Source organism: Acomys minous (assembly GCF_964271855.1).
Source record: "Acomys minous genome assembly, chromosome: 10".
Lineage (NCBI taxonomy): Eukaryota > Metazoa > Chordata > Mammalia > Rodentia > Muridae > Acomys > Acomys minous.
Window position 1 is genome coordinate 22,271,511 of NC_140491.1, and position 20,215 is coordinate 22,291,725.

Below are 20,215 nucleotides of genomic sequence, written 5' to 3' on the forward strand. Positions count from 1 at the left end.
ATATGCTGATATTACCAATGTAATACAGGATAACCACATTACAGAACACAAGCATAAAGAAGCTAAATAACAAGGAGTACCCTAGGGGCATGCTTGATTGGCATTCAGAAGGTCAAATAGAATAAACACTGGAACTGGTTGAAGAGAGCACAGGATAGGAACCTACCAGAGATGTCCTCTGAAAGACTCTACCCTACAGGGGATCAAAGCAGATGCTAAGACAGCCAAACTTTGGACAGAGGACAATGATGTTTTATGGAAGAGTGTGTGTGTGTGTGGGGGGAATAAAAGGAACAGAAGGGGACAGAAGCTGCATAAAGAGACCAAAAAAGTTATCAAATCTGGACCCAGGGGGCCTGCAAAAACTGATGCACCAACTAAGGACAGTGCATAGAGATAACCTAGATACCATGTTAAGATATAGCCTATGGGCAGCTTAGTCTCCATGTGAGTCTCCAAAGTAAGGGGAGCAGGGGCTATCTCTAACATGGACTCTGGGACCTGCTATTTGTTAACTTCCTTTTGGGCACGTGGCCTTGCAGGGCCATAGAAGAAGATGCAGGTAGTCCTAGTGAGCAGTCAGATAGTAGGGGAGGAGGGCTTTCTTTTTTTAAAAAAACTAGGGGAAGGAAATGGGGGAAAGAGGGAGGGAGAGCGGGAATAGCAGGAGACGAGAAAGGGGTTACAATGAGGATATAATATAAGTACATTATAAAAAATTAAAATTAAAAACATTATCACAAGCCATGTGTGAAATTTCTCTGATTACGCAAACTGAATTGTGTCTGCCTTCCTGGTTAGTGATGCACATTTTTCAGATCTGATCCATTACCTGATATAATATGAGACATAGAGACTAAATTTTGTGCTTTCCTCCAAGACATGTGTGCTAAAATCTGATCCCTGATGTTATGGTGTCTGGATGCAAAGGCTGTAGCAGTTGACTATGTCATGAGAATGGAGACTTCATGGATGGCCCAGGCAGTCCTTGTAAAGTAACTTACAATTGTGATTGGTAAATAGGACAAAGAGCAATGATTGGCTGGCCATACATCCTAAGGGAAAACCTAATAGCATTATTTGGCTAAGTGAACATAATATAAATGCCTCCTAAATGCCTTCCTCTATACTTAGAGCTTAGTACATTTTTCATGTCTTATTAGTGAAGCTTCTTTTTTCAGTAGATGGTGATAAACCCACAAACACACACATGGACAATGCACAAACAAACAAACAAACAAGACTTCCATGTTTTGCTTTAATTGGGATGTCTATATAACATCGTTTTCCCCGATGACTCTGGAGTCATCAGGGAAGAAAAAGTGGAAAGATTGCAAGAGCCAGTTTTTTGCTTTTTTTTTTTTTTATTGTATTGTTTTTTGTTTTGTTTCACATCTGTAGTAAGACACCATCTCCTATACATGACAGAGCTGGTGGTGATTGCACAGGCAAACTCAGAGCTGCTGTGACTGTATGCAGAACAGCTCAAGCAAGCCAAGATCCCACCCAGCATGGCCTATGCCAGGGATGATGATGTCCCAAGCCTAGCTAAAAAAACTGCTTTGGGCAACTGATGGCTTTTGTGGGAAGGATGATCAGTTTTTTCAGGTGTTGCATACAGTAGATTCCACACTCATGAACATACTAAATGAAATTAGTGGCTATAAGGGTTCCTCTGGAGCTATGCATTCAAATGCTAAATTACTAGTGCCCAAGATCTAATTGCAGCGGAGATCAGCACATTCTCACATACACCAAGTGATACTGTGTAAAGCTTGCTACCCAATTTAAAGTTGGTTGGTGAATAAAGTTATTGAGAAGTGGGCAAAAGAGAAGTGGGCGGAGCTTAGGATGCATGGATGGTATCAGATGAGGACGAAGAGAGGAGAGAGGTAGCAGGAGAAGAAGCTAGAGAGAAGGAAGTCACCATAGAGCAATATGGACCATGAACACACGGCCATGAGGGCTGGCCTGATGGAACAGAAACAGCCCAGGCAAGAATAATTATGGAAAATAACTTAAGGTATGTAGCTGGGACATAGCAAAATATCTTACTGGGTTGATATCTATCCAGTTACTGTGCCTTAAAGCTTTTAAAGTTCTAAAAAGTATCTGTGTTGATTATTTGTGAACTAGCTGGAGTAGAGAAGCCCTCAAGAGTCCAATATCAGTGCCACAACAAGTGGCTTTAAAAAATAGAGCACACAGAATTGGGAAGAAGAGAGGCAGGGAGGGATTGTGGAAAACGTAGATGAGTGGAAAGTGGATTTGATCAAATGTCAATATAAATATGTATTAACTTCTCAGCAAAATAAATTATTATATACTTTAAGATCCATCTATACCACTCTTGAGCATATATTCAATGGGTACCCTATGACAGACACCTGCCCAAATATATTCTTCACTGCATTATTCACAATAGATACCCTAAAGTACTTCTGACTCAGAGTAAGTTTCCCTCCTTCCTCCCGTGTATATTCTATTGAACTGAGCTGAAATATGTGAAGAGAAGAAACAAGAAATGATTATTAATTTTCAAGATGTTATAATTTTGTAATTATGTCATTAAATATACTTTTCACCTGGCTGTGACATGTGAACTTTGGATTACACTAAGACCTTGATGAAGAAAACTGGTTCATCCATTTGAAATGTCACAGTTTTCTTATCTTTCTTTCATTCATTTTTTCTTTCTTTTCTCTCTCTCTCTCTCTCTCTCTCTCTCTCTCTCTCTCTCTCTGTTTCTCTCTCTCTCTTTCTTTCCTTCTGCAAGATTGTGTTAAACATCTTTACAGGACAACATCCACCCTCTGGACACAGCTCCACAGACCCTGTTATGCTGTTGGCACTGCTGGGGCATGGCCGGAGAGGAAGCTAGAGAGAAAAGACTTCCTAACAGCCTAAGCTCTGCCCACTTCTCTTTTGCCCAACTATACACTGTCAATAACTTTATTAACCAACCAACTTTAAATTGAGTACCAAGGTTTACACAATATAACTTCCCACCCTTCTGTTCTGAGATGGGGTGACAGGTCATCCTTAGGTACCCCAATGCACACATGATTGGGCATAGGCTTCTTGGGGACCGATCTTACCACTTGGGTCTGAGGGCGGCATGATCTTCACTTTGATGCCCAGCACACCCTGTCTGAGGAGCACATGGCACATGGCAGTGTCAACATAGTAGCTGAGAGCATCTCCACTGTGAAACATCATGCCACCCACAAACTTCATGGACTTGGCTCTCTGTCCTCGGAGCTCCCCAAATATCACAATGTCACAGCCTTTGGCCCCATTCTCCATAAGGAACTGATGTACACCATAACAGTCCTTCCAATAGCAAGCCCTCCAAGGAGTTTGTAATGTAGAGACACAAACTTCTTGTGGCCATCTTCTCTGCATAAAGTTCTACACTGCCCTCAGAGAAGATGAACCCTTTTTGGACCACGGTAGTCAACTCTCTGGTCCGATGACCCTTTTCCTCAAGAACATTCTGTGTTCTGCTGGCTAAAATAATGATTTCTGTTCTGGTTGGTGTAACTCAGATTTCAAATCCAGAGTAGGCATCTCCAGCCAGCTCCTGGATGAGGAACTCATTCAAGATACTCATTTCAAGATACCATCAGCCACAAACTTCCTCTTCTTGGAAATCTGTACCTCCATCTTGCAGCCGAATACCTCCAAAAGGAAAAGGGACTTCAGAGTTTTCTTAATGAGATTTTATTTACTTTTTAAGTTGTTACAAGAATGAGTTTTAAAATTTATGATAATTTGCTCAGATTATATCCCAAATGTTATCCTTTCCCTTGTATCTTCCCATTCTCACCCTCTCTCCCTCCCCCTTCTGCCATATTTCCTCCCCTAGATCTCTGACAGAAGGGAACCTCCTCCCCAACTATAGGACCACAGCCTACCATGTCTCACACAGATAGCCTGCTTCCCTTTTCTCTGTGTGACCAGGCCTCCCCACCAAGAGGAAGTAATCAAATCTGGGCCACAGGAGTTCATGTCAGAGATAGGCTCCACTCTCATCACAACCATGGAGAATGAGTTGTCCTTTGGCTAGATCTGAAGAGGGGCCCTAGATTTACTGCTTGCACTGTCCTTGGTTGGTGCAAAAGTTTGTTCAAGCCACCTTGTGTCCAGATCCACTTAAATTGATGGTCTTTTTGTGGGGCTACTGATCCTCTGGGTCCTTCCACACCACTCTCAGTGCTCAACGAGTCCAGCAGCAAGTCCCAGGATCTGTCTGTATTCCCCCACTGGGTGGAGTCTGTTGGGCAAATATCCACCAATAAGTGAGTATATACCATGTGTGTCTTTCTGGGTCTGGGTTATCTCACTCAAGATGATCATTTCTAGTTCCATCCATTTGCCTGCAAATTTCAAGATTTCTTTGTTTTTAATATCTGAATAGTATTCCATTGTGTAAATATACCATATTTTCTTTATCTGTTCTTTGGTTGAAGAACATCTATGTTGTTTCCAGATTCTGGTTATTATGAATAAGGCTGCTATGAATACTGCTATGAACACAGAAGAGCAAATATCCTTGTAGTACGTTGGAGCATCTCAGGATATATGTCCAGGAGTGGATAGCTGGGTCTTGAGGTAGCACTATTCTCAATTTTCTGAAAAAGTGCCAGATTGGTTTCTAACATGGCTATACAAGTTTGTATTCCCACCAGGAAGAGATTTTGATATACTTTGCAATTGGTATAATAGGACACAGGGCAATAAACGAAAACACCAAGGTCTTCTGGAGGTGTGGCAGATGTTCCTCAATTTTCTATTTCCTGCTTGAATGTAGCTCTGTAGCCATTTTCACACAAACATGAACTGGAAGCTACCCTTTAGCAATTTTTTTCAGGCACATTATTCATTCACCTTATTCCCCTCCCCTATACCCCTGACAGAAGGGGACCTCCTCCCCCACCATATGATCACACCAATCAGGTCTCATCTGCTTAGCCTGCTTCTCTTGCCTCTTGAAGCCACCACAGGTTTTTTTTTCTCTCTCTCTCCTTTGAGATTATAATGGACATGGTCACACCGCAAGTAAAGTCAGAAGTAGGACAGAGAATGCTCTGAAGCCAGGTTTGGTCATCCCGTTATCATTAAAACTTGCTGACCCTTAATATGCTCAAAAATATAAAAATGTAAATAAAAATATTTTTAAAAGTATTTTTTTAAAGAAAAAGTGCAGGGCCTGGGACTTTTTGTTCCTTTTTCCTCTCCTGTTACAAATTCACATTGTGGTTTTAGTGGGGTAGTAGACGGCGCATGTCAACTGTGGGTCGCTCTGTCTGATGTAGGACAGGGGGCAGGGCTGCTTCTCTATTAAATGGTGACCACGTTTAAATCCTGAGATGAGACGTTGGAGGATGAGTACATCAAGGTGGCCTTAAGTTCAGCTTTTCCTTTTTGCTATCTAATAATCCTCAGCCTTTTACTTCTTGGTGTCAACATTGTCATCCTCATCATCTTCAGCTACCTATTTGCCTGTAGGAGCCTGTTTCCTCACTTTCGTCTCCGCCCTCTTCCTCACTATCGCCTTCTTCCTCCATCTCCTCTTCCTCCTCTTTTTCCTCTACCTTATTTTCAGCCTCCTGCTCCTATTTTTCCTCATTAGCATTCCTGTTTGCAGGTGCAACTCTTTCGTTCTCTGCCTCCTCCACAACTTCCCTCCTCTCCTTCAAATCCTTGGTGGTGATCTCAGAGCAGGCGTCCACTGCAGCTTCTGACGCGGTCGGGTACACCGGTGGTCCCACGCAGCAAGTGAGAAAGCTGCCGGAGTGCAGAACCCGGGAACCTCTCTTTGAGCAGCCCGTCTAACTTTTAAAATGCTAATGAGTGAAACGGAAACAGTTGTGCATGTATTGCCAACACACTTCTCTTGACTTCTTTAATGGGTATTTATTTTTGTTCATGTTAATGTGTGCATACTCCTTCATACTTCATTTGACTTATCACATCAACGGAGTTCAGAATGGAGAGAAACCATGTTTTCTTAAAGTAACATCTGCATATAGATACATAAACATAAATTACTTGACGAATTTGGCATGACATGAATTAGTGGAAAGGGATGGCGGGAATGCAACTCCAGCACCTTATGTATGCTGTGTGTTACATTTCCAGACCTGAAATAGAGCATTTTGATTTGTTTACTATTGGCAAGAACAGCTTCCTGTGTTTAATAAAAAAAGGAAAGAAGATTCATGTTGAATGTCAAATATCTAAGGATGAACCACTTTTTGATGAGTTGTAGAGAGGAACGGGAAGCATACAGATTGAATTTCCTTGAACAAAATATCTGGGTTTTTAAATTAAGAACAGGAAGTCCACTGTGGACTGTGCTATATTTTTACCAAAACCTGAAATTTTGCAAAATTACATGATAAATTTGATACAAAAATGGTTTCATATCCTCACTCTTAGTGTTTCATAGAGAAGAAGCCTATGCTCTAGGTGTATTCTGGTTTCTTTAAATTTCTGAATTTTATGATAGAAATTTCTGAATCCCGTAAAATGGGGATACCTTTAAAGACGACAGCATCTGTTTTGTCCCAGGGAGCAGGGTACGATACTGTCTTCATGCAGGATGAACTACTTGGAACGGCAAACAGTTGCCAGGGGGCATGGCCTCCAGTCTGAGCCTCATAGAGCCCTTGCTCCTTGTTAACTGGATGCGTTTTGCCAAGAACTGCCTGAAGGTAGAATTGTGAGAACCTGCGAAAATCAGCAGGTAGATTATGGCTTTTCAGATACTGTCGCTAATCTTTTGTCAAATAAATATTAAACCGCGTCCTACGGAATATGTTTAATAGAAGAAAGGGCAATTATTTCAGATACGCCTTTAGTGTTTTGACCTTTCAGAACATTTTCCATAGCAGTTTAATAATTCCACTGTGGCCCACAATGAGCACATCTGTTAGCTCCCAATCTTTTCTCCTCTATGTTCATTCAACTCCAAACTTTGCACTGCTTAACTTCAGTTCAATCAATACGCACCACGTACAAATCTCCATTTCAGCGTCCTAGGGCTTTCTATAGAAGAGCCGAATTTCATTTGCAACTGATAAAGTTTTATAAACAGCACAAGTCCAAATCCCCATTTCTTTGATGTCATGAACAGAGGAAAGTTATAAAGTTGTATGAGAAGCCATCAAAAATATTTACTGTACCGTTTTCTCAACCTTTATTATTTTTACAGGCCAGAAGGTAACAGTAATAGTTTTAAAGTTCTTGTAGCAGTGAAACTTTTGATTATTTTTTGACCTTTTTTTTTTTTCAGGTGGTTGCCACATGTTTGGCTACAATACCTAGGTATTATTTGATTTTATTCCATGGTGTTTCAATTGTTTCAGGATGGAAGCACACATTTCTTTTCGAATATGCATGTTCATTGAATTATGAGAAATCCATCCTGAAAGAGGTAAGACTTGATGTGGAAAGAGAGAGTACAATTCATAAAAAAAGACAAATTTTGAGGCAGTAAAAAATAGTATCAACTAAAAGAACCAAAATACAAAAACAATCCCCCCACAATTAGCCTAATATGCATAAATATGGGACATTTCATAGTTATATTTAGATGTGAATAGCATTTATTCCTAAATAATATAGTGTAGTTGTTCTAAAAATAGGACTATTTTCATATATCCAAAACAAAAATTAAAACCAGAAAATTATATATTATTATATAATCATATTATATAACACAGAATTAAATTTCAACAGTTATCCTGGGAAAATATTTTATCATAGATTCTTTGTAGACAAGAGTTTCATTCCTCTATAGACCACACTTTTTATGGATTTTCTTTTTCAATTTGACTTTCTTTGCTTTTCTCCATAATAAATATTCAGATTGCATATATTGATAACTACTATTTTCTCAGATTTGTACATGTACATTTGTACATGCAAATAAAAAAGTATGTTCAGTGAGTTTTGTTTATTTGTGATAGTAATAATTTTAATATCTTAATTAAGTTGGTGTTTAGTGTTTGTTGCACTAAAATTACCATTCTTATAATCAGTTATTTGTAATAAGTTCTTAAAACCATATAAACTTATTAAACCTTCTCAGACTTTTTTTCATTCATCTTTAATTCCTGATGTAACAGATATATTCACATTAAAATAAGTCTTTTATATCACTGTATTTTCTTTGTTGCAATTCCAACAATAATATGTGCTTACCTGTTCTGTTTCCTTTGCCTCACTGTCTCTTTTTATTGATTTGTCTCGTATTCTTTTTTTTATAAGCAGGACCTCACAGAGTTCTATACTGTTTACACTGCTTAATCTTCCCCGAAATGTGCATTTAGAAAAAAAACTCTACTATTGCCATTGTTTCTCGAGGCTTTTATGTCACTAGCTTTGGTGCGTGAAATTCAACTTGAGTTGTTCCTTTGTACTCCTGACACTTTCTTAAACACTTCCTTAAAGTGACGGTAAACATGGGTGCTCCATATGTGCAAACTTGTCAAACCGTGCAAATGCAAAGGCTGGGGAAAAGAGAATATGGAGAGCAAAGGAAACTGACAATTAAATTATTTTTGGTAGCACATGTTGGCAATCCCAGTGCACCAATACTCTAGAAAACTGAAGGCACAGATCAGAAGTTAGAGATTCACCTGAAGTCTGTAGGGAGAAGGCATCTTCAAATGCATACAATTAAGAGATGAATTCAGGAAAAGAATGAAAAAACTTCAGTGAGTTACAAAGAGAAAAAAAATGTTTTTTTAAAAAAGCCAGCATGAGAGGAAGTGATATTTATAGAGGGTGAAGAGAATGACTCCCAGAGACTTTGCAAATAAGTTAGTTTTTGCTGTAAGACAGAAAGGAACAGGTTCATCCAAATAATTGTACCCGGCTTGCCTTACCACTGTAATGCATCACAAGGGCTAGGTAAACTGGAGATTTCAGAATGGAAGAAGACGACACCGAAGAACTACAAAGAATATCGAATTGGGCTTGAGTGACAGCACTAACTATGGAGGGAATATTAACCACAGGGAATAGCTACTGTAAAGACCAGACAGAGCTTGAATGAATATATGAGAGAGAGACACTACAGTTTAAATTAATCAATGTTTATCTACCCTGCTATGTATCTTTCTCAACTTTTAAAAAACATATACAATGTTATTTATTATAATAGTGTATATCCTTACTTCTGTTTGTGGGAATGCACACATGGTAGTACAAGTCCCATTAGAATCTAGAAGAGGGTGTGAGATTCCCTGGAACTACAGTTATAGGAAATATTCAGCCACTTCATAGGGTGCTAGAAGCTGAACTCTGATCCCACACAAACACAATACATCCTCTTAATTGAGGGGCTACTCCAGCCTCTGAGAATATCATAATGTTTAAAAATATAAACCATTATTATCTTTAGAGTAATAAATATAATTTTAAAGTCCTATATTTCTAGGAATCTTCTGCATGAAGACCTTGGACTTAAGCCCACTCAGTACATTGGTAGGTTCAGAAACAATCAAGACAAAAAATAAACAAAAGTAAACAAAACATCTCTGAAAGTTGAAGACTCTTACCAATAGCCCAAACTCTCTCACAGCAATCCTAGAAATGCACGTAAATTTACCAAAAATAAGTTTTCAAATAGAAACAAACTTTTGAATAAGTTTCTTTCATACATTTTGTCACACAGCAGAAGGCGACAAACTCAGAGAACTTATTAGAAACAACAAAGAATATTATGCTAGAGTTTTTTTTTTCAGATGTATGATACTTGGAAAAGTTCTTTTTATTTACAAAAAATAAAAAAGTTTTTTCACTAACTCTCATCCCCTAAGCATGATTGTGTTTTTCCATGTAGTGGGGCATAGGTAGCCTACTAAAATATTTTCCTCAAATAAATATTCCATTCCAGCTCAAAATAGCATTGAATTATGGGTGAGATGAGAATGCATATTTTATTTTAAATTTTGAAAAATTGAAAAATATTTTCAATAATTTCTAATCACACTTCTTTGGGGTTGCTATGTCCATTCAACATTCCATGATAAAGAAAAGGGTTTTTTTCAGTCTTTTTTTTTTTTTTTTTTTTTTTTTTTTTTTTGGTTTTTCGAGACAGGGTTTCTCTGTGTAGCCTTGACTGTCCTGGACTCGCTTTGTAGACCAGGCTGGCCTCGAACTCACAGTGATCCGCCTGCCTCTGCCTCCCGAGTGCTGGGATTAAAGGCGTGCGCCACCACGCCCGGCGGCTTTTTTCAGTCTTAATCTTCATTTTTTTTTTTTTAACTTTAGTTAAATCCAGCATACTTATAGCTAATTTTAATAACCATGGGCCCAGTGTCTACCATTCCAAATTGTCCAGTACCACCCATGACCTACTGAAAGCAATGTGGTGCCAGGATAATTTACTGTATCTTATCTTCTAGTGTAAACTCATTATAAGTTTATAAGTTGGCTCTAAGATTTCTCCTGTAATATCCCTTCTTCTCTTGACTCCATGATAGTGTCTAAGAACTGAGGTGCCCTGGGAAGATGTGAAGTGCGCATTTGTGTAGTTGCTTGGTACTGTGGAACTACACGTAATTACTGTGGTGTGCCTTTGTCTTTTGTCACTGGACATCAGTCTGTTTTCTCTGAGTCCTGGATGACTGGGTCTATGTTTTGTAACCATGCCCATCTATTTTAAGAAAGGTCAGGTAGCAGCAAGTATTGAGCAGTGTAAAAGTCTCCTTTTCATTTACCATTTTTGCTCTCCTCGTTTTTGAACATGACAATAGGCCATGCTTCTGATTGTGTGAATGACTTTCTAGTGCTTAATAGGGTTCCTGCCACCACATCTCACAGAAATTCTGATTCTCCATTACTGACTAGAGAATACACCAGCTCTCAGCACAGACGCTTGAGCGCCATCCACCTGCAGGGTAGCTCTGGGCCCAACACTTGGTCTTGAGCCCCCTGTTGCTAAGCTGTTTCCTGGTGATGGCCAAAAATCTTATAGAATCTCCATACTAAAGTCAGGAAACAGGAAAGCAGCACTGAAGTTTTATAAATCTCTTCAAAGTCTTCTGAAGTGTTTGACAAAATATGGCACCTATCTTCCAGTTCCTTTTATTTTATTCTCTCATCTATCCGCATATTGCTTTAAGAAATTGTAAGTGGTGATGATTCAAGGCCTGCTATGTAACTGATGTATACATAAGCTGTATCTGCCTCCTCAAACTTCAAGCCAGTCTTAGTGCCCTTTTGTCGGACACACATCGTCTTCCGACCAGTTAGAAGAGAGATGAGGTACTGTCACTTGCTCTTTGTCCAGAAAACTACTACTATCTACCCACATGCTTTTTAGTTCTTCAACCTATCCATGCTGTGATTATTTTCCTGTCTTCCACAACCCTTAATTTTATGTTACTTTAAAACTTTGATTTTCTAAACAAGATGGGGTTCAGAAAACCAAAATTAAATTCTCACCTCCATTCTTCTGACTCTTTTCCCTTAGAGATCTCTTTTAAGTCAATGTACTCCATTTCTTCATGAATCCATGAATTAGGTATCAAAATTTGGCTGGCTTCATTCAGTTTGAGAAACTTATCAAATTTTATGGGTTTAGTAGACAAGTAACTGAACTAAAAATAGACAAACACTTAACTATTGAAAATGGGGAGCCTGGATGCTATAGAAATCCCTCTTTCCTGTCACTCTTGTCTATGTCAGATCATAGACTTTGACTCATGGTCAACCATCCTTTCCTAAGGTGGCAATTCTGCTTAGCACTGGGACTTGGTAATCTATTGTTAGGTTTCAACACATGACTTCAAAACATTTTTAATTCTGGATGTTTTACCCATTATGGACTATATGATTTTTCTTCTCAAATGGGTTTGTTATATATTCCTACATCAGTTTTGTTTGTGAACATTCAGAGTTAGTAAAAATCCGCTTTTCTGAAGGTCTTCTGTGAATAAAAGCCTATGGAAGCCTCTTTTCTGTGAAGTGTTGTTTATATCAGATGGGATACAAAACAGTCTTTGCCATGATAAAATTTACAACTCACTTCTCCTTTATCTTGCTTTCTTAGGTATGGAGAGACTCAATTATAATACAAGGTTTACTTCCAATACTTTGAAGATGCTATTGCAGGCTGTTTAAGATAATTAAGTAATACAAGTTAATTGTTGATTTACTCATGTTCATGTTAATTAAAATTCTATTTTATCACAAGAATATACATCCTAGGTGTAACAACAAATAAATATGATTCTATTGACAGATAAGGTAAAATAGTTATACAAGGTCTCCAAAAACCTCAGAGACTTACAGGTGATGGCATTTAAAGATGTTTTTATGATTGTAAAGATCCCACAACAAAAAGACAGGTTAACTCCAGGAAACAACCAGCCTACCTCAGACAATATGATGAGCAGCAAAGAACCTCCTTATGGAGATGGTTTCAAGTGTGGGAAGCAAACCACTGGGTAAAACGTCCTCCTTTCTGCCACAGACAGAATTCTGCCAAAAAATGTCTGTAAGAAATACTGGGCCAGAAGGCTGAAGATGATGCTCCAGCTTTATAGAGAGTTTTGGATGACTGCTCAGGCAGTAAACTGTCTCTGTCATCTTCTCATTTTGGAAGCTGCTAACTCACACTTCCTGTTTACACAGATACTTAACTTTATTCCTTCTCAAGTATCTGATGGGGTTGAAGACCAGATAGTCTAGTAGTAAGCTTAGTTGTTTAGGGTTTAATATGTTTTTAGGTCTAGAGAGATAGCCAAAACACTATGAATGTAACATTTATATAATCCCTAATTGTTCATTGTATATATGTGTAATGATATAATTGTATATATAAAAGATAATGAAAGAAAAAAAAGAAAACCAACATTATTTACTTAGATACCTAGAGTCTCCCTTGGATCATGTTGTTAATATTAGGTCAGTGTTCTGTTAATTACTCTGGCCAATTTTCCAGTTCCAGTGGTGTGTATGTGTGTATGTGTGTGTGAATGTATGTATGTATGTGTGTGTGTGTGTGTGTGTGCATATGTGTAATGATATAATTGTATATATAAAAGATAATGAAAGAAAAAAAAGAAAACCAACATTATTTACTTAGATACCTAGAGTCTCCCTTGGATCATGTTGTTAATATTAGGTCAGTGTTCTGTTAATTACTCTGGCCAATTTTCCAGTTCCAGTGGTGTGTATGTGTGTATGTGTGTGTGAGTGTATGTATGTATGTGTGTGTGTGTGTGTGTGTGTGTGCATGTGTGTATGCATGTGTGCTTATGAGAGAGAGAGAGAGAGAGAGAGAGAGAGAGAGAGAGAGAAAGAAAAAGAGAGAGAGAGAGAGACTCCCACTTCAGCATGACTACTCCAGGAAGCATTTGTTTGTCTGTTTCTTACCGCTGATGTTTTGAAAAACAATTTGTGAGAAAAAAGATTGTTCCTTGTGAAATATACTATTCATTGTTCCTATAATTTAATCCAGATAGATTTCTTTCTAAAGTCTCCTGTAGCTATAATAACTTCTTATTTAATACTTTTTCCTCACATGGATTGTCATAAAGGATCTGTGACATTCTATGTATTTGCATTCATAACTGTAAAATCTCCCATATCAAAAATTTAAATATATTAAGTATTCTGATTAATAAAGTGTGTTGAAAGTCTTAGATATGTCCTTGTACCAGGTCCTAGAGATTCTAAGAGAAAGTACAGTTTCTTCTTTGATGGGAAATCACTGTGTACAGGGTGCATGCAGGGTGGAGAAAGCAAGTGAGTAATTATCATGACAGATTGTCATGACTAATAGAAATCAGAAGAGTAGTAGGTGAATCTGGTGTGGATCATAGGTATAAACTAGAAAGGAGTGGGCATTGCTTTAAGCTTCCTAAGAGTACTGGCACATTATTTTACACTACTGTACATGTGTGTGTGTGTGTGTGTGTGTGTGTGTGTGTGTGTGTGTCTGTCTGTGTATGAAGACATGAAATTCAGAAGAAAAAAGATTTTCTTTTAAAAGGAAGTACAAGCTTAGCATTGTCTGTAGATTTTGTTCCTATCATTTCTTTTATATTTTTATTTATTCACTAGCAGTATCAATTCAATGGCAAGCTCACAGCTTGTGTGGTTCGTGTACCTTATGCTATCCAAAGGGTCTGCCTAAATCTAACTTGTTTTTTTTTATTTGTTATTCATCAAGGTAAATATATACCTCAAAAGCTGCATGTAGTAAAATGAAGGCCCATTTTGTTATTTTATGATGAGGAAGTAAATAATGCTCAGTGTATTTCAATTTCATCAGATTAATTTTCTTATGCCTCCATGCTTGGCCAATGGGAATTTCTTTTACACTAACACCTGTTCCATTGCTCCACAAACACTGTCTAGCTCCAGCACCCCTCCGACCTTATCAAGCTGTTCCTTCGCTGATGAAATTTTCTTTCATTTAAGAAAGAAAAATATTCTGCTCTGTTCTTCCATTGCTACAAGTCCAAACTTCTAATTATCTATAATGGAAATTACACATACAGGTTAGAAGTGGAGGGAAGGTTCCCTAAATATAATGTTTCCTCTCAAGCCACTCATTAGTCCAATAAATGTTTTCAGATATGTACATGGTGATGCTCAGATTCCAGACTAGAGCTCATGACAGTATCCACTCAGTTTCAATCATCTCTCAGCTTGTGACATTGTGAGGAAGGCCCATTGTTTTTAAACTGGTGTGCAGCAGTGAAAACAAATAGAGCATCTATAAACTATCTGCTGTGACTGTGGTTCCTAGGTGATGTTTTGAGAAATCATTAACTTAGCCCTCTATCATATATGTGACATTTATACTCTGTGATTTAGAATGCTTAGTTTGGGATACATGATCCACACCTAGAGGCAAACCTTTTTAATTAGAATGGATTACAATCCCTTCTTAGCCAGTAACATAGAAAATAAAAGTGCTTGACTTGAACGACTCTTTGGTGGTTTCTGGTTTGTTTTGATTTTACATGCTGAATACATGTGAATTGTTTACTTTTGGCAAGGCCATAAAAAAGACTGTAGTTTAGAGCTTAGACATGTCTTGAATTGTGGACTTTGGAACAGCAGGCAAATGAGGTGAGCAGTTTATTAAACGCTTTTAGCAGAGTGGATTAAGCATTCAGATGATGGATTCTTTTTTATGCCCATGATAATGAATTCACTTTTCTTAAGCAATGAATTCTCTGGAGATTCATAGTCTCCTTATAAACCTTGTAGTAAATGTTTAACCTCGGATTTCAAATACTATGGGACTCTTTATGATAGTAAATGTTATCCTTATGGAATTGTGAATTTGGTGATTATACACAGTGCTTCAGTTACAGACACCTTACCTACCACATATACAATTTTAAGGTCACATGTGAGTTATAGTTTTAAAGTTCATCAAGACTATTTTATTTTATTTTTTTTCAAAACCTGAAATATACAAATAATGTGTTTTGGTCAGGCCCAGATCCCATTCCTTCTTCTCCTCTAATCCCTGCCCTATCCCTCCCACCCACTTTCCCCTCCCAGTTCAGTAATCTGTTATAAAGCCCACCAAGTCCTTTTAGTGTCTGCATGTGTTTTGTTGTAGGTCCCTATATTTCAGCAAAGCCATACTACTGAAAAAACTGAGTCTTCACTAGAAGTTATCCTCTCAGCTATGGGTAGGACATCATAAGCCTCTCCCGTGTCTGTGCTAGGATTTTCCTTGGCATTGTCTTCTGCACGTATTGTGCATGTAGGCCTAGCCATTTTGAGTTTATGTTTGCAATACCCTGCATCAAGACCAGGTCAAGCATACATACAGGTCCTGTCATCCTGTACTCCTAAGTGGGTTGATTTCTCTTAGAATCAATGACCTAAGCGTTCCTTTAAACATATAATTCAGCCTTTGCTATATTTAATCAACTCTAAATTTTGCTGTGTAATATGTTAATATCTGCTAAAAGCTACGGCAATATGACACTATTTTTTAATTTGAAATAAAACTATGTTTTTTAATTCCTGAGACAACTCACAATTCTGGACACTGGCACAACTAAAATAATTTGATGTATTTTGTTTTTTCAGATAAGGTGGAATAGTAATAATGTCAAAGATGCGAAGGGAATATTTTCATCCTGTTCTAGAATTCTGTCTACCTATACTAAAATAAACAATATTGTCAATGCCATTCAAATTTTATTCTTTAGGTATTTGCATTAATATTAAAATATCACATGGAGTTTGGCATATAATGGCAGCGATTACTAAACAAGCAATAAGACATATAAGATTAAAAATTTATTCAAAGTATGTGTTGGATACACAGGCTATGGAAGCACCATGGTGGTGCACTAGAGTAGAATTTTTTAAACAATTAATGTAATTCAGTTCTGATCAGAAGAGAATAGCCAACAAAATAGAAATATTTTATTAAAATTCACAAAACAAGAAAAGTAGCACAATAGGAAAATGATGATTATCCTTTTCTGACTCTATGACTTTGTTTATACATCATGTAGATTTGTGTATACAAAGAACAACTGTTTGTTATACCCAGAAGGGACATGATTTTGGCGAAGTTTTCTACTCATTGCTGCCCATCACTTACATATCTGGGCAATAAAATGCTGCCCCCTCACATTTCTGGATCACCTGCTACTTTAATTTGAAACTTACTGCAAAAAGGATAAGATAATCAGTTAATGATTTCCAAGAACAGAGACATACACAAAAAGAGGGAAGATCCAGTGAGTGCTGGTGGTGTTGGCCATACACATAATCAGCTCTGACCTGGAAGTTAATTAATAGAAGTAACTATGAAAAGAAATATAAATACAGCATCCATAGGACCCTGTATTTTTATAATTAATTTTATTACATTTCTCTTTAGCATATACATTTATATTATTACACATAAATAAAATAAACTACATACAGAAGGAAAAACCATGAAACAATCAAGAATTACATAAATGTTACATTCCCACTTATTTGGCTATTTGTATTTGGCAAATTTGAAGTAAACATCTTTCCTATCTTATTGAGTCTAAAATTCTAAATGAAAATCAATATCTATCATATGTCATCTATATTAATTTAAAACATCTATCTAGATCTAAAAACAACTTAACCTTGTACTTTAATACTAGTAGACAATGCATGAAGACAATTGATTTTGAACTTACACCTTGAGGATAAAAAAATTCTACTTAAAGAAAAGATAAAGATAAGATAAAAAAATAGCATTGGAAAAGAAATTAGTGATTAGTTTGATTCCCATGATTTTCTAATAATCTGGTGACTTATGCATTTTCTGAGGCTAAAATTCCAAGATCCAGTGAACTTGTCCTGGGTACACCACAACATAATATGAAGGCTAGCTTTATGGTAGGAATAAGTGTGAGACAAAGACACTAAATATCAATAGAGCCAAAAAAGTTGAGCCAAAAAAAACCACAAATCACTTTCTAACATCCCATTGTAGTTATGGCTAATCCTACAGAGACCACCTCCTATAGGAGCAAATGAATCCAATGTGTAGGCAGCTATTCCAGGGTCTAATTATCTTCCCATAAGCCTCATCTGCTAAAGGTGTTAAAACCTACCTACTCTTAGCATCACATGGAGAGCAAGCTTCGGGCATAAGAGGGCTCAGAGGACAAATGAAATGAAAACAACTAGTCCCAAATACAACAATACCTGAACTAACTCTGTGCTCTAGTTATTGTCTTCCCTCCCTATCTCCCTTCATCCATCCACCACCATCATCCCTGCCATGTGAATGTGGGCATGTGCATCTGTAACTACATTCCAACAGAAGGACCAAGGGAAAGTAACAGAGCACGTTTTCTAGGGACCTTGGTAGGGCTATCCCTTTCTCCTAGTGCCAGGAAAGAGAGACCCGGGAGCAAGTTCTAGACTTTTGCAGAAAAAAGTGAGTCATAAATTAAAGCAAAATTTAAACACAGTTGTGTGCCCATCATATCTATGGTTACAGCAAGATGGGAAAGGCTTTTTTATAGTCCTCGGATCACATTATTTGGTGATATTATTTGCTATTAGGTTTTGTGGGAGCTAGGAACAGGATGTTAGTTTTGACACAGAAGGTAGTAAATGGCTATTCATAGGGCTTCAGCTAGCCCACGTTAAGCTATTAACCTGTGGACCTGCAACACTCAAATTTCTACACCACTGGAGTTCGAATCAGCCCATCAATCTTTACAGAAACAGCTTCTTTCCCAGAATTCACTTGGAAGTTCTCACTATTCGATAGGCATCACATTTTGTGCATGTAGGGGACATACATTATTCATTATATTTTATAAGGTCACTTGTAGCTAAGAATTTTATTGCTAGAATGTGGTGTATGAGGATGAATAATGGACAGGATAGTGTTTCAGAAGAGAGGTAACAGCCATTAAGAAAGACACTTTTGCATCATAACAACACTATTGGTCATTATGATCTAGAGCTGACTATTTTTTCTTTCCCTGTGGTCACTGTAATTTACATAATATTTTCATGTGTCATATGATAGGTTTCCCTTACCTAAAATTAAAATAATCAATAACAGCTTACCCTAATGGGTGAAAGTAATAGATGAAGGAAGTATGTGTTTTAAATAACCAAAATTGGACTTCATTCCTTTCGCTCTAATTAGAGACACCCATAGATTTTGGTTAACTCTTCTTATCTAAATAATAAAAAGGTATCATTCTCTAATAATAGCAATATTCATGATGTTTCACAACTTAAATAGAGACATGTCTTGGTTAAATTAGACTGTACAATGTCCTATAGCACAATTAAAATTAAATTAACCAAACAATACATTTTACTTATAAAGAGTAAGAGACAATACATCAGTGGCTCATTCCAGAGTCGTATTTCCACCTCTAACTATTTAAATATAAAAATGTGGTCATAGAATGCAAATAAATTTAATAGTTATATGTATAGTCAATCTAGCTAAAAATACATGTAAATTTTACCTTTCTGTGTTGTTGGTGTCTACTTTAATCTCTTTCATTAATATTTTACAGCCTTAATTGTACAGGACTTTCAGGTTTATTATTAAAATAATTTCCAGATTTCTAATTATTATTTTTTTATTTTAGTAGCTAATATGAATAGGATTTTTTTCTCAGGAATTGTGTTAATATTATATTAAAAAGCTATTGATATCCATCTGTTGATTTTATATTCTGCAACAAAATTATTTATTGCAGAATATTAAGGCAATTATTTATTTGCCTTAATAAACTGTCAGACTTTATATAAATCAGACCATCTGCAAAGAGGTAATATTCCCTCTTTCCTCTGCCATAGTCCAATTTCTTTCATTCTGTTGGCTTATTGTATTGATGAAAAATTTTAATAATACAGTGAACAAAGGCTGTCAAAATACATACCTTAAGAGTTAAGTACCACCGATACATTTTAAAATTTAGAGTTTTAAAAACATCTTTGTTTAAATAAAAGTTTTATATAAATATCTACTTATTTAAGTGCACATTTCAGCACATTTTCAGTGAAATTATTTTATTATTTTTATCAAACTCCAGCTATAGAGCTTTAGAACTTTAGATAGTAACAGAATTCCTGTCATTCACCCTCAGCTGCTTTTACTGTCTCCAACCACAGCTCATCGGTGATTCGTTTTCTAAATTGGAGAATTCACACCAACAGGTTTAAGTATAATGTGATCCTTTATGTGATTGATTTTACTCAGCATAGTATTTTTGAATTTACTTACATGGTAGGATATAAAAATAGTTCTGTAAATTTTGTTAATAGCTTGTCTTTATTTCTGTTTATTTTCATACACTGTATTTTCACTTTACTTGAGCTCATGAATCAGTGTCTTGATATTTAATAATTTCCTTAAGTTTATATTTTAAAATTCATTTAAGTTTAAGAGGACATTAACATTTTACAATACAGATTATATAAAAGAATCATTATTGACCATTCCTTCATGAGTATATAGAATAAGATTCTTTATCTTACAAGATATTCCTTAGGAATATAAAAGAGTAATAATACCTGGATTATAATACCACCATCAGTCAAAATGCCTGTTTAGATATCTCATAGGAAAACTTGAAAATTGTTGATTTTAACCTTTACAAAGAAAAAATCATAGAAAATGTCTAAGGGAAGACTTTTCAAAGTCAGGCAATACATACAGCTATGTTGTCTTAAAAACTGTAGT

At 36.6% G+C, this 20,215-nt stretch overlaps 1 pseudogene across 1 annotated transcript; it reads right to left on the bottom strand.

Annotated features, from left to right (window-relative positions):
- Positions 1-2,782: 2,782 nt before the first annotated feature.
- Positions 2,783-3,666, bottom strand: LOC311606440 (small ribosomal subunit protein uS3-like; annotated as a pseudogene). Its single transcript has one exon. The product of its transcript is annotated as a small ribosomal subunit protein uS3-like (transcript).
- Between the last annotated feature and the right edge of the window lie 16,549 nt (positions 3,667-20,215).